This window comes from Schistocerca serialis, chromosome 2 (genome assembly GCF_023864345.2).
Source record: "Schistocerca serialis cubense isolate TAMUIC-IGC-003099 chromosome 2, iqSchSeri2.2, whole genome shotgun sequence".
Classification (NCBI taxonomy): Eukaryota; Metazoa; Arthropoda; class Insecta; order Orthoptera; family Acrididae; genus Schistocerca; species Schistocerca serialis.
Genome location: NC_064639.1, coordinates 680,059,978 through 680,074,901, shown reverse-complemented (window position 1 = coordinate 680,074,901; position 14,924 = coordinate 680,059,978).

The following is a 14,924-nucleotide window of genomic DNA, read 5'->3' as shown; positions in this document are numbered from 1 at the left end:
ACAGCATTAGACAATGACTAACGGAAACATGGGAAAAAATACAATGAAATATGAATAGGTATCTTTAAGAAATCAAATAGTAACAGCAGAGGAAAAGCTAGTAAAAAAGACAAAATCCACTAGAGTTCCTTGGGTAATACACAAGATATTGAATATAGTGACCAAAGGGGAAAATATAAAAAATGAAGCAGGTAAAATTGAATCATTGAGACAAAAATGAGACTTACAGTGCAAAATAGCTAGAGAAGAAATGCAAAGTCTAAAAGCATGCATAATTATACAGGATATGAACAATACTGTTTACAACATATGACCTCATTGTGGGTGATGTCAAGAACAAATTGACATTCTCAAATTAGTCTCCAAAAGCCACACAAGCTACAGAGTGTATGCAGCATGTGATATTTTGGCTAAATCATCTTTTAATATTAAAAACCCCTTGTTATTGACTTAAAAAATTTAAAATCGACGTGTGTAAATTTTACCACAAAATATTGTGAATTTTAACAGCACAAATTAACAGTTAAATCATTTTGTTTGCCATCTTACTAAAAATCTACTGTGCTTATAAGGCTTAAGTTTATACTGAATTGTAAACTTACTTACACTTTGTGCAATGTATACAAAAGTATTTTTTCTTTCATTACCATTGTGGGAATGTTTAAATTACTATTTTTGGTGAAATAGCTGACTAAAACAGTGGCATATGAGAGAGAGGGGATATTGAAAATCTCATTTGGCGTGCATGCTCCATAGCTTAGATGGTTTTTGTAGGCCATTTTGAGATAATTTCTCAGCTTGATAGGCTACAAGTGTTCCTATGTCAAATTGCTCACTCAGCTTCCCCTACACCACTGTGGTAGGTTGTAAACAGTTATTGTCTAAAGCTCACACACTTCAGTTAATATAACTTTGTGACTGACAGATGTCTTTGATGAGGAGCAGAGTTGCCAGCTTGTTTGCATCTTTGTATATGTCTATGTGAATTACACTTGCACACAAAGAAAAAAAAGTATCCATACGACCTGCCTCACCTGTCCCCATCCCACACCTTAGTGCCAGTGTTGCATGAGAAATTATTGCTGCTTGTGCCTGCAAAACAGGTAGCACATTGAGCAACAGCAAAAAACAGCCCCTACCACTGAATGCAGTCCGTGACAAATTTTACTAGATCTGGCAGGTTGATGTCCATCGGGTCAGTGGTTTGTGATATGAACTCTGCTGGTAGGGTGATCAGTTCCGTGTAGAGCACCTCTCCCAGTGAGGCATCCAGACCTTCTCTGTAGGCAGCTAAAGAATACAGCACAGACTTGGCAACGGTTCATTGATGGCTTTTGTTTTTTTACTATGCTCTTTTGCTATTGTTACTACGATGATGTAATTATCTTCTCACAAACAGCTCATGATCATGAGAAACACCTCCAAGCAGTATTCGACAAACTAGCAGAGCATGGTGTTGTTATAAATGAGCACAAATGCCAACTCGAGCAAAAATGTGTTACAGTCATAGGCCATCTCATCGACGCTTCAGGCATCCGCCCCACCCCAGAAAAGATAGACCAAATCCATAACCTATTAACCATGGACAATTAAGAGTTGCACCGTTTTTTTGGGGTAATTGATTTTTACTGACAACACCTCCCCCATGCCTCAAAAACACTTTTGCCACTCACAGATTCACTCTGCAGCAAGAACACATCAGGCAAATATAAGCTCACTTGGACTCCTGATATGGAAGCAGCTTTCGGAACATCAAAACCAGGCTTACTCAGACCACCACCCTGGCACTTCCATTGCCATATACCCATATGGTTATAATGGCTGACACCATCAGTTTTTCTCATGGAAACTTACCAACTCCCAGAAAATGTGGTCAACCTTGACCATGAGATTTTGGTGATATACAAGGCCATTCGGTACTTCTGAGATGACATTGAGTGCCAGCCGCTTACTATCTACACAGACTACCACACTCTGGCTGATGCTATTAAAAACCCACCAACCAGCACCTCCCCTTGACAATTCCATCACCTGGACTTGCTTTCACAAAATACTACAGATGTCCGCTATGTAAGAGGAGCAGTTAACACGGTGGCTGACTACCTCTCACGATTCACTGCCACATTGGTACACCTTGACCTCGACCATCTAGCGGAGGCACAAGCAACTGACACCTACCTCCGAAACATGCTATCTGGATATGCAACAGACCTCCAGCTCAAGCAGTGCACCATCACAGGCACAACCAAACTAGTTTTGTTCAACATATCATATGGTAGGCAAAGACCAGTCGTCCCACAGAACTAAAGAAAGACAGTTTTCGACCGCCTCCACAACTTGTCTCACCCTGGAGTATGCCCAACATTGAAACTCATAACAGAATGTTTCGTTTTGTTTGGAATAACATTAAATGGGACTGTGCTGCATGGACGAGAGCCTGCATCCAATGCCAATGGGCCAAGACAGGACATCACGCCCAACTGTCCTTTGGGAAATTCCCCATCATGAAGGGCCATTTCCAACGTGTCCACATAGACCACTACCAGATTCAAATGGCTACAAGTACATCTTGTCAGCTATAGACAGGATAACTTGATGCATAAAGGCCACACCTCTGACTTATATTTCAGCTGACACCGTTGCCCGAGCTTTCATCCCACTATGAATTGCACACTTCGGCTGCCCAAAGTCTGACAACTGACCAAGGCCAGCAGTTTGAGTAGGCCCTGTTCTCAAAGCTCTGCTGCCTCTGTGAATTCCACCAGTTTCACATGATGATCTACTATCCTCAATCCGACGGACTCATAGAACGGTGGCTCTACACCCTCAAGACAGTGCTCATATGCCACAACCAGGAGTGGACTGAGGTCCTCCCCTGGGTGCTACTGAGTAAGCTTGGTTTTGATGTTCTCAAAAGCTGCTTCCATATCAGGAGTCCAAGTGAGCTTATATTTGCCTGATGTGTTCTTGCTGCAGAGTGAATCTGTGAGTGGCAAAAGTGTTTCTGAGACATGAGGGAGGTGTTGTCAGTAAAAATCAATTACCCCAAAAAAATGGTGCAACTCTTAATTGTCCATGGTTAATAGGTTATTAATTTGGTCTATCTTTTCTGGGGTGGGGCAGATGCCTGAAGCATTAATGAGACGGCCTATGAATGTAACACATTTTTGCTCGAGTTGGCATTTGTGCTCATTATAACAACACCATGCTCTGCTAGTTTGTCAAATACTGCTTGGAGGTGTTTCTCATGATCATGAGCTGTTTGTGAGAAGATAATTACATCATCGTAGTAACAATAGCAAAAGAGCATAGTAAAAAAAAAGCCATCAATGAACCGTTGCCAAGTCTGTGCTGTATTCTTTAGTCCGAAAGGCATAAAGAGGAATTCAGATAGGACAAACAGTTTAATTATTGCCGTCCTTGGGGCAGTTGATCCTGCTAAAAATGGTTGCACCAGCCAGTTCCTGAGAGAAGCCCTGAATATTGAACATGGGGTAACTAACAATAATGGTGCACACATTCAAATGTCTGTAGTCCCAGCACAGGTGCCATGATTTATCCTTTTCATTCTCATAGTAATCAGTGAGGCCTATGCACTGTCTGATGGCTGGATGGTGCCCTTGCGCAACAGTTCCTTGATCGCAGCCTTGGCTGTGTTTAGCTTGTGAGGGGCGAGGCAGTGGGGCTAGCATGGGACCGGTGGACCAGAGGTAGTATTAATTCTGTGTACAGTACCATTGTGGTATGATGTTAATCTTTTTATGGGGATGATGTGGAATAGCATGTGAGGCACACAATCTGCTCGCACAAGCAATATCACTGTTTGCATTCGACATGCTCATGAGAGCAATATTATTGTTTTCGCTTGACCCGCTCATGGGAGTGTTGACACCAGAAGTTAGAGACACTGGACTGACCTGCGTTTCTGGAGACCTGGTGGCATCTCGGGTGGGTGGCTCCCATTGTTGCTGGTGTGATGACAGCTGTTGCTGTGTGATGAGTAGTTGTGCTGTGAGCTTGGAGCAGCGGTTTCAGAGGTGTTCGTTAGCTGCTCGTGAGCCAGCATTGACATGGCGGAGGTCAGTGTATGCAGTAGTCATGGTTTTAAGCTCTTCGATCAATGCCTGGCACTTTAGCCTGAGATCCAGTACTGTTTCAGAGGTAGGAGGAGCAAGGAGCGGAGTCTTGTCTGTCGGTAAATGGTCACTGTTTACTCCACTGATCAGCATGCGGCAGTCATGTTAAAGTAGTAAGACCCTACCCAGGTCCATCAGAAGATTATAATGCTTCAAAAAATCCAAGCCCGCCACTGGGTCTATGGTGTCTATGGTGTCAGCCACAAAAAATGTCCATGGGTGAGGGGTGTGGTTGTCCAGTTAAACTGTGATAGAGGCTGTGCCTATCATGGGAATCACTGAATCATTTGCAGTACATAGCTATATAGCAGATGGTGTATGTTTTCCAGGTGCCAACTGAGGTGGCACTGTGCTAACACCAGCACCCGTGTCGACTAGGAAGTAAGCTCCAAGATAGTTGTCGTAGATGCAGAGCCATGCGCCACTATAATGTAGATGCGAGATTTGATGAGTGTTGTCATGTTTCATAGTGAGGTGGCTTGAAGTAGGGGAGTGACCTGATGGGCATGCATCAGGCTGCTCTACTAGTTTGGCTAGCTGCAGTGTGGACGACAGCAGCGTGCACCAGTACCGAAGCTTGTGTGAAACCAGAAGGGTGATGTAGCCGAGTAGGCACAGCATCCTGGCCGGGTGAGTTTTTGTGATGGTTAGGCGTGGGTCGATGGCCAGGTGTGAATGTGGCAGGTGGTTGTTTACATTCCGCTACATACGCGGCACCTGGGTCCATCATGGTATCTGATTGTTGGTACCTTGCTGCACCGAAGTCTTGCGAGGCCGCTGTGAGCATGGTATGGAAGGGCTCGGCTGAGGTCAGAGCAGCTCGGTGACTGTCGGTTGGTCAGGCGCTGTGCATTGAGCACTGTGCGGTGGTCTCCATGGGCACTGCTGGTGTGCAGGCTGGTCTGGGTTGCCTGTAGATGCAACCACTGCTGATGTAGCTGCTGCAATTGATGTGAGTGTTGTTCAAGATGTGATGCTGCACCAGGGCAAGCATCATATTCGTGCATTTGGATGGCCTTCTGTATGTTTTCAAGCAGATTGAGGAGCCGTAGTGACCATAGAGCACATTCTGGTAAGAGGTTTGTGTCGATTCGGAGGCATAAACTGTGCCAGAGCGGTGACGGGGTATTGTTGCCCAGTGATGGCCAGGTGGAGTTGTTGTTCAGGTGAATGTGACAGGTGCTTTAGTATGAGCATCTTTGCTGTCTCGTATCGGTCAGTGGTTGGTGTGTGTGCAATAGGAGGACACTGATAAGATTAGTGTTGGTGAGTAGTTGGTTCAAAAGTACCAAAAACTTGTCATGGTCATTTGCGATCTCAGAAAACTGCTTCATGCACTCGCAGAGTGCACACCATACTTGTGGAGAATCAACCTGTAGCGGCAGCAGATGTAACATAGTGTGTAGCTGGTGGTAATCTGCCTGTTCGTGAGGGACTAGGTCCAGTGTGAGGTTGTTATAATCATGCAAAGTATAAGGCACAGGTTCACGAACACCGTCTGGTGGCACTGGTAGAGATGGCGGCTGGCATCATGGCACAGTAGTTGTGAGAGGTCTGTCGGCAATGGGGGTGTCGTGTCTGATTCTCACGGGACGTGGCACGGGTGTTGCGGCTGTTGCATCAGCAACATGGGGGACGGTGTCTTACTGGGGTGCCAAGGAATGTGGCGCAGTGGACGGGTCCAGGTTGGTGGCAATCATGGCCGATGGTGCATCAGTCTAGGTCACCCAACATGGCATCTGTTGTAGGTACTCCTTGTGTTCCCACAGTGTGTGGTTCGCAGTTGCAATCAGGCTCGCCGTTTTGATATGCGGTGGTCGCAGATGTGAAAACTCTGCACGGTTGCAGTTAGATATGGTGTGTCTGCTTGTTGAGTGATGTCACATGGCAGGCATGGCCCAGAGTGTGGCGTGGCTGTTGTCTGTGTGATGTCATCATGATGACGTGATGCGGCTCGTGGCGCTGTCATAACAAGTGTGGCATCAACTGGGTGGCATACAATGTCGTGCAGAACGTAAAGTTTGGGTGTAAGCATGGAAAAACATGCTCTTGCACAGGTAGGTCATTTGTAGGATGCATTTATCAGCAATAACCCACAAATATCAGTTCCCCACAGGGGAATGCGATCGTATATGGTGGCGATTGTTTGTCAACAATTGCAGTATTCTGGAAGGTGTCCATAAATTGGTATATTCACATGAAATGTTGATACATGCTGAGTCATTAGAATGAAAATGCATGGGGTGTAGTTCATTAACACTGTCACTGATTGCTGCAGTAGTAGCACTGATTAGGTGTGAGGTGGGGATGGCGGAGGGCAACCATTGTTCACCCTGTATGGTCACTGTTGATGGAGCACAGTTAATTAAGGGAACAGCAGGCTTTGTCTCACCACCTTCACTGATAACATCATACTTGATTTACAATTTAGTGTGTTCTTCTGTTTGGCGAGAGGTGACAATGCCCTGGTTTAGTGTTGAACAATGGAAACATTGTTGATCATTGGAAAACCATAGTTCCACTTGTTATTTCGCCTGGGTATTGTCGAGAACACCATATAGACGCACAAATAAATTGTCTGTAGTGATGCCAGGCAATGAAGCACCATCATGGGGCATATTCTTCGCAGCATGAAATTTGCATTCCACAGGGAATGATGGCATGCCAGCACAAGTGTAACTCAGTATTTCATGGCACGTTTGAAAAGAAAATAATGGGGTCATTATTGTAGGTAGTGGGTAGCGAGTGTGGTAATTATGACAGTAAATAATCACTTACACTCACTTCACTTACTATGAATAATTTTATTCTCCCAGGTTATACGCAATGCGTATAGCTTAGAGCTCGTAGTTCTCTGTAGAGAACTGATCTGGCAAAGATGCAGATGGTCTTGCTGCAGTAGGACAGCAATATTGTTAGGAGGGCAGAGCTGGTGGTTCAATGTCCTCACAAGAGAAACTGGAAGACAATGAAAGGGAAAAGGAAGTCAGTAAAGATGAGATGGGTGATGTGATACTTTGAGAAGTGTGGCATCAACTGGGTGGCGTACAATGTCGTGCAGAACGTAAAGTTTGGGTGTAGGGCATGGAAAAACATGGGGACATTGAACCACATATGATTGAAAGACTATAATTGAAACATGGCACATGGACTAGGTGACATTTCCTCAGAATTATTAAGAGCACTGGGAAAACCAGCCATGACAGAACTATTCCGTCTTGTGTGCAGGATGTTTGAGATAGGCAGAGATATCATCAGATTTCAAGACAAATCTAAAATCCCAATACCAAACAGGGTGCAAAGACTACTGGAAGCCTATTGTGTCAGGGACAAGCATGTAGAAACGATCTATTGTTTGTTAATCACTGGAAGTTTGAATGTACAGGGTGTAATAGTGCACTCATTGAATATGCCTTGGGGCCTCATTCAACATAATGAAGAGGCTGTTTTTCAAACTCATTGAGTGAGCTGGTATGCTACCAGCTGCTGAGTGTGGAACAATGCCAGTCATTTGGGCTCTGAGGTCATACTTGGATTATTCCAGTGACACAGAGAATATTGAGGAGACCAGCCTTGGAATTTCAGTGGAGCTCACAGTCTATAGTGCAGTCCCCAGAATTGTTTTTGGCCTATGGTTTTCAGTTGAGAAAAAGGTGTAAACCAATGACTTAAAAGGTTTTTTAACAATCTCTAATTTCCTAGAATTGTACCATAGGATAAACAAGTCAGTGGTGCACTACACATCAAAGACTCCCTATCAGTTTCCTGACCATGTGTGGGGTGTACAAATAGTTCTCTTTAAAAAAAAAATAGGCATTTTCCTGTACATCGTAGAGAATGATAGGTGTACATGGCCAAGAAGTATTATTGTGAAATCCAAAGAAATACACCCACAAATTATATTATTAAAAGAGTTTTAAGCACTGCAAAAAAGTCAGTGGAGGTGACAGTACAAGCAGACTAAAACCTAAAATGTGAGATTTACGGGGTAGATCTAAGCATATGGTAAAAGGACTGGCTAATTAGGAAACAAGGGTGGTGTGTTTGTCACAGTAGACATAAAATTAAAATATGCAGAGACAAAAATTGAAGCTGCTTGTGAGAACATTTGGGCACATCTTAAAACTGGGTCATTTTAAAAACCACCGAACCCAACCATAAATATAAACAAAAACTTTTGTTTTTGAGGTAACCTCAATCTGTTAATACATTTTGTTCACAATCATACTGTCATTATTGTAGGAGTCCTTTAAACACTCAGCAATCACTAGGGATGCTTCTATAATGGCAAATGTATTATGATACAATATTAAATGCCTTCTTTGAAAACTACATTAAACAATAGTTTGAAGCCCATTCATGATGGAAATATATTAGATCTAATGGCGACAAGTAGATCTAATGTCTTTGACTATTTTCACACAGAGTTATATCAGCGACCATGAGATAGTTATAACAATAATGATTATCAAAGTAAAAAAGGCAACTAAAACAAGACAAAATATTTAATTCTTCAGTAGACTAGATAAAGAAGCTGTACTGTAGTATGTCAATGAGGAAACTGAAAAATTTAGCTCTGAGTAAGACATTGTAGAAGTATAAATTTAGGAGAATAATTGCTCAAGTACTGGATAGATTAGAACTTAGTAGAAAAGGCCAAGATGGTAGGAGTTCTCCATATTCCACAAATATTTAACTGTAGATGTAAAACAAATTACATGAGTGCACATACAGGGTGTACATAAAGTCCGGTAACACTTTCAATCGGCAGCTCTGTGTTCAGGTACCCACGAACTTCATGATGAAAATATGGAGGAGCCCCATCCTGCTGAAAGATGAACGGAGAGTCCGATTGCATTTGAGGTATCAGCCATTGCTGCAACATGTCCAAGTAGGAATATCCAGTGACAGTGCTCTCGGCAAAGAAGAATGGCCCATACAGTTTTTGATGTGACAAGGCACAAAAAACATTTACCTTTGGGGAATCATGCTCAAATTCAATGCATTCGTGTGGATGCTTTGTACCCCAGATTCGACAGTTATACCTGTTCACTTTCCCATTAGTGTGAAAAGTGGCTGCATCACTAAAAATTAAATGATCAACAATGCCATCCCCATCCTCATTTTGTTGTTGCAACTGCGAACAAAACTCAAAATGCTTGTCTTTGTCATTATCATTGAGCTTCTGCACTAGCTCCAATTTGAATGGTTTCATAGACAGCTTCTGTCGCAGGACTTTCCACACTGTCATTGGAGCCATTTCAAGTTCACGGGATGCAAAACGCACCAATTTCTTTGGACCTCTTATGAATTTCTCTCTATGCGCTCCACATTCACTTCACTCACACTGGGACATCCGCTTCTCTTTGCCAAGCACAAGCAACTTGTCATAATGAATTTGTTGTACCAGTGGTAAATGGCCTTCCTTGTTGGTGGCTTCTTACCATACTTCGTTCTAAACATCCATTAAACAGCTGTAGCACATTTGTTTTTGTTGAACTTCAACACACAGAAAGCTCGCTCTGCACCTGACCTCACTATGTTTGCAACTAGCGCTGACTATCAGCAAATTACCAAACTACGCTGTGGCAGTATACATGAAAAAAACTTTCAGGGTTTCTTTTCAAAATGACATATGTATGATATCTGTACAATGTTTGGTTCTTGTGCAATAAATAATTGAAAGTGTTCCCAGACTTTATGTACACCCTGTAGAAAGACCCTAAATGAAAAGCATTGACTGCCATAGCAGTATGTTATGAAAGGTCTCTCACAAAACTCAAAAAATTCTGGAATTAAAGAGGGCATGTAAACACACATGTATGATAGAAACTGAAGCTGAGGGTAGCAAAGTAAAAGCATAAATCCAAATGCACCTTTGCTAAGGGACATGTAGAAGTACTGCTCTAGTTTACTTCTTGTGTCACTGCAAAAATTAGTGACGTAGATGATAGTGTCAGTGACATCTAGAAAGTGCTGCACCTGAGACTTGAAAACAACTTGAAACCATCCTAGGAATTCTGTTGAACATTTCTACCAGAGCAAACATTCAGTTTACTCTTGATACAGAGGCTCACAATGCAAAAATCAGTTGACCCAAAAATGAAAGGACAAGAAAAGGATTAATACATGCACCCCTTTTGTATCACCCGTAAGTGTTAAATTACAGCAGATTTTTGCATATACAAGTGAATTATCTCATTTTTCTGCTGCATACTTACTGAGTAAAGGAAGTTTCAGTGATCTTGAATAACATATGGTTAATACCACTTTTTATCTCAAACATGTGTGTATGAACCACTTCCAGTTCTTAACAGCATGAAACAAGGGAAACAGCAGCATCAGCAAATCCTTTTACCGCAACACAACAAGAAAAACATATAACGTGTTCAAAATTTTGACAAAAAATTCATTACGCATGTATATGAGCAATAGCCACTGTAAAATGTAGGAAATGCAGAGATTGTTTTATGTTGGAAATTAAAATGATCTTAACAGTCTTTCAAAAGTGTGCGCCTGTGAGAAATTGACAAAATAACTCAATATTACAAAAATGAATTCTAGAATGGAGAAACATTAATAAGTGCACTGATTAAAGAACTACACAAACAAGACATGCTTAAGAAACACATAAGCCACTGTTTGATTTAAAAAAAAAAAAAAAAAAAAAAAAAAAAAACAGATGAAAAAAGTAAATAAAACTTTTATAATAGATCAAATAAAGCATGATTTTTCCTATGGGATGCACATCACAGAACACTAAATACAAGCAGTTATCATGCATAGACAGAATATAGTCAAAAGAGAAAAGTTACCAGGATGGGTTTTTATTAAAAAGCAATCTAGATATTTCAAAAAACAGACAGAGACATGAAAAAATATTTACTGTTGACTTAGCCATGACTGAAACTGCACAGTAAACTTCTTAAATATATGCAAGAGTGCCAGTTCTGCAAGTTTCACAGTACTGCAAACTTCTGTGAAGTTTGGAAGGTAGGAGACAAGGTACTGGCAGATGTAAAGCTGTGAGGATGGGGTGTAAGTTGTGCTTGGGTAGCTCAGTTGGTAGAGAACTAGCCCGCAAAAGGCAAAGGGCCCAAGTTTGAGTCTTGGTCTGGCACACAGTTTTAATCTGCCAGGAAGTTTCACCAAGTGCAAATGATGCAGCTAAATGTGTACCCAAATTTGCTATTTGTTCACAGCAAAAAAACTTTTTGACCTGGTAGTAGGACTTGCGATGACCTCTAAAACTGTTTGTGTATGAATCAGGAAAATTGCTAACAGGATGCTAAACAAATTTTTAAAGGTTATCATAATATCAGTTTAATTAAAATCCCTAAGTATGAAGAACTGTATACAACACGTGGGTTACCCTAAATATAGCAGGCAAGGATCTGACAGTGGAGAAAATTATTAAGGCTCTGTCAATAAAGGTGAGAGTAGCCAAAACTTTTTTACATCTGTGTTGCAGAAGGCACGTGCACATAATAGACTAGTAACTTAAATGTACTTCTTCCACTGCAACTCCAGGGAGAACAGCTACAGCAGTATCACAACAAATGCAGCAGTTACTACAAAAATAACCAGAGGATATATCATACTGATATCTAGAATATGAGTGCAAATGGAAGCATGAGCATTTAAAGGAAAGGAACCTTCAGTGCAAAGGCTGAAAATAATCCCACATATTGGCAGTTCAGTGAGAAAAACTGAGAAATATCAAGCAAACACCAGGAACAGCAGTAGTGCACAACAGAAGAGCAATGTGGAGAGAGCAACTACTGCCTAGGAACTACGAATGACTGAAAGAGGAGCAAGTCAACAATTTTGCTCCTCAAGGATATGTTGTGACAGATATCATGTAGAATGCAGGAAGAATGGTGCAATTTTTGTAGTAAAGTTGCTTTACATTAAAAGTGACATAAATCAGCCCAAAAAATATGATATAATTCATAAAGTTTCTAATGTATTAAATTAATACTTTGTAAACTGTACAGGCTGTAATCATTTAAGCTGCAACAACAACATAGTCACTGAGATACTTCTACCCGAACAAAAAAATATAACTACCTTCTCATAGTCTAAAATTACTCTCCACAATATTAGCAAAGCAATTAACAAAGTTGGAAATTCTAAAACAGAGGACTACTATGGAATGAGTAATTTTGTCATAAAAAGCATATCAAATGAAATTAAAATGCCACTGTTTTACCTAGACAACAGAATTGTAGCAGATGGGATCTTAAAATTACCTTTACCCTGTTGGTGTTTAAGCAGGAGAAAGACAATTGCCTAGTAATTACAGACTGATCTCAATTGTTCCAGTTGTATCAAAAATAATAGAAAGTTGTTAATGTAAATAAATATATGACTGTTTTGAAAATATGGATTACTAAATGCAAATCAGTTTGGTTTAAGCTCAAGTGTGTCAACAGCAAAAGCAGTCATCAATCTGCTAGATATTATGTATGATGGTGTTGAAAAGAGATATGCTACATGTACTACACTTATAGACTTGAGCAAAGCTTTTGACTCAGCATCATAGGAGACTATATAAATAAAATTATCTCACTATGGCATTAGAGATAAATATTTACTAGATTTAGAACCTATCTAACTGACAGGCTACAGATAGTATATGCAAATAATCAGGTATCACAACTATGGAAAATTTATTTGTAGTTTAATCATTTTGTTAATCAATTATGTATTCAGAAGAATGTAGTATTGTGCTATGTATCAAGAACTGTAACCTGTTTTTACACGCATGCAATGAATTATTTAATGTTGAATAAAGTATTATTATTATTATTATTATTACTGAAAATAAAACACCACAGGCTCAAATTCTTGGACCTTTCCTCTTCATTGTGTATACAAATAATTTCTAAGTCACATATCAGGTGAGAATGTGCTGTATGCTGATAACAGGTGGAAACTTAGAAACTGTTCAAAATGACAATAACGAGATGACTGATCGCTGTTGTCCTGCCAACCAGCTCTCCATTAACAAAACAGAAACAGAAAAACTTTATTTCAGTCCCAGAGCAATGAAATCTGAGAAGAAGAAAGTGAAATTACTTGAACTTATGATTGATGAAAGACTAAAATTACTTAGTCAGCAAACTGGCAAGAGTTTTATTTTTGTTACATAAATTAAGATACAAACAGTTGATATGTCTGCCTGTGTCTGTATACGTGTGGATGGATATGTGTGTGTGTGTGTGTGTGTGTAAGTGTATACCTGCCCTTTTTGCCCCCTAAGGCAAGTTTTTCCGCTCTCGGGATTGGAATGGCTCCTTACCCTCTCCCTTAAAACCCACATCCTTTCGTCTTTCCCTCTCCTTCCCTCTTTCCTGGTGAGGCAACCTTGGGTTGCAAAAGCTTGAAATTTGTGTGTGTGTTTGTGTGTTTTTTATTATGTCTATCTACCAGCGCTTTCTCGTTTGGTAAGTCACAGCATCTTTGTTTTTTATATATATTTTTCCCACGTGGAATGTTTCCCTCTAAGTGTGTGTGTGTGTGTGTGTGTGTGTGTGTGTGTGTGTGTGTGTGTGTGAAGTACCAAACAATACATAATATAAATTTTAAAAAATTATTTCCCAGATAGTAACTTTTCTACAGATACAGCAAGGGATTTATAAATGAATTTTCCATTATGGAATTGTTTTTAGTTCAGTTCTCTTGCACAGTGATGTACGTAGATTTCTGATTGTCCACTTACTACATCACCTTTGATTCCCATTTTACAGTAGCAGCACATGGGGTTGTAAGTGACACTTGAAACAGTACTGGAAAACAGTGCTTCTGTTGTAAGTGACACTTGAAACAGTACTGGTAAACAGTACATCTACACAATTTCAGACTGTAGGCATCTTACAGGTGTCTTGCCTGAAAGGTGCAATTTCTCTGTTGCTGCAGCAGTGGCACTAGTAATTCTATTTCATACAAGGAAGGGAAATACTGTTACCTACAAACAGTCTCAACACACATTTTTGTAACAGTGAGATTATATTCTTGAATTAGTAATTAGACATTCACTACAACCATGTACTCTACACTCTGTTTGATTTAAAAATGGAGTAACAGAAATGTTCCTTCCTAAAATTGGTCTTGTAGAGCTTGCAAATGTTAATTTTTTATCATAAAAATAGCTTGGCAGTTGCTGTCAGTAAAGTTATGTCATGAAAATTGCTCTCCCTGCATGGAGATCATCAGTCAGCTATCACAGTCGAATTAGTTCATCACATAATATGTGCAGTATTTAAGATGGGTGGCATTACAGAAGACAGCCAGTAAGAAGTACACACTGACTGCTGTATCACTCTAATGGCAAACTAGTGCAAAATTTATCAAAGTGTAACTCATATCCAGCAAATGCAGAGAGATATGGAGACAGTATTATGTGACCCTCACAACTCCTTCCCTGGTGGTCTAAAGTGGCAGATGTCATGCAGCAACTTGGACAGCATTTAGATCACCCTGTTCTGAACAGATGGTGGTTGCAGCTGCCTCTGTTGATCATACCCCTTCTGATCACTACAACTTATCCTTGTTTTGCCATTCGGAACTTTTTATTAATCATATAGTTTTTGAGAGAAAGGGGATTTTTCTTTAGCAAAGCTCACTAAAAAGTCTCACCCTATCTTAAGGTTTTCTAGAAAAGGCATGAACACCTAGGTGCTCTGAAACATCCCTTCAGAGAGGTCTTGTGGCTGAAATATTTACATTTCAATGGTTAATATCACACCTTATTGTTAAGTTGTGGCTCTAGAACATACTAAAATT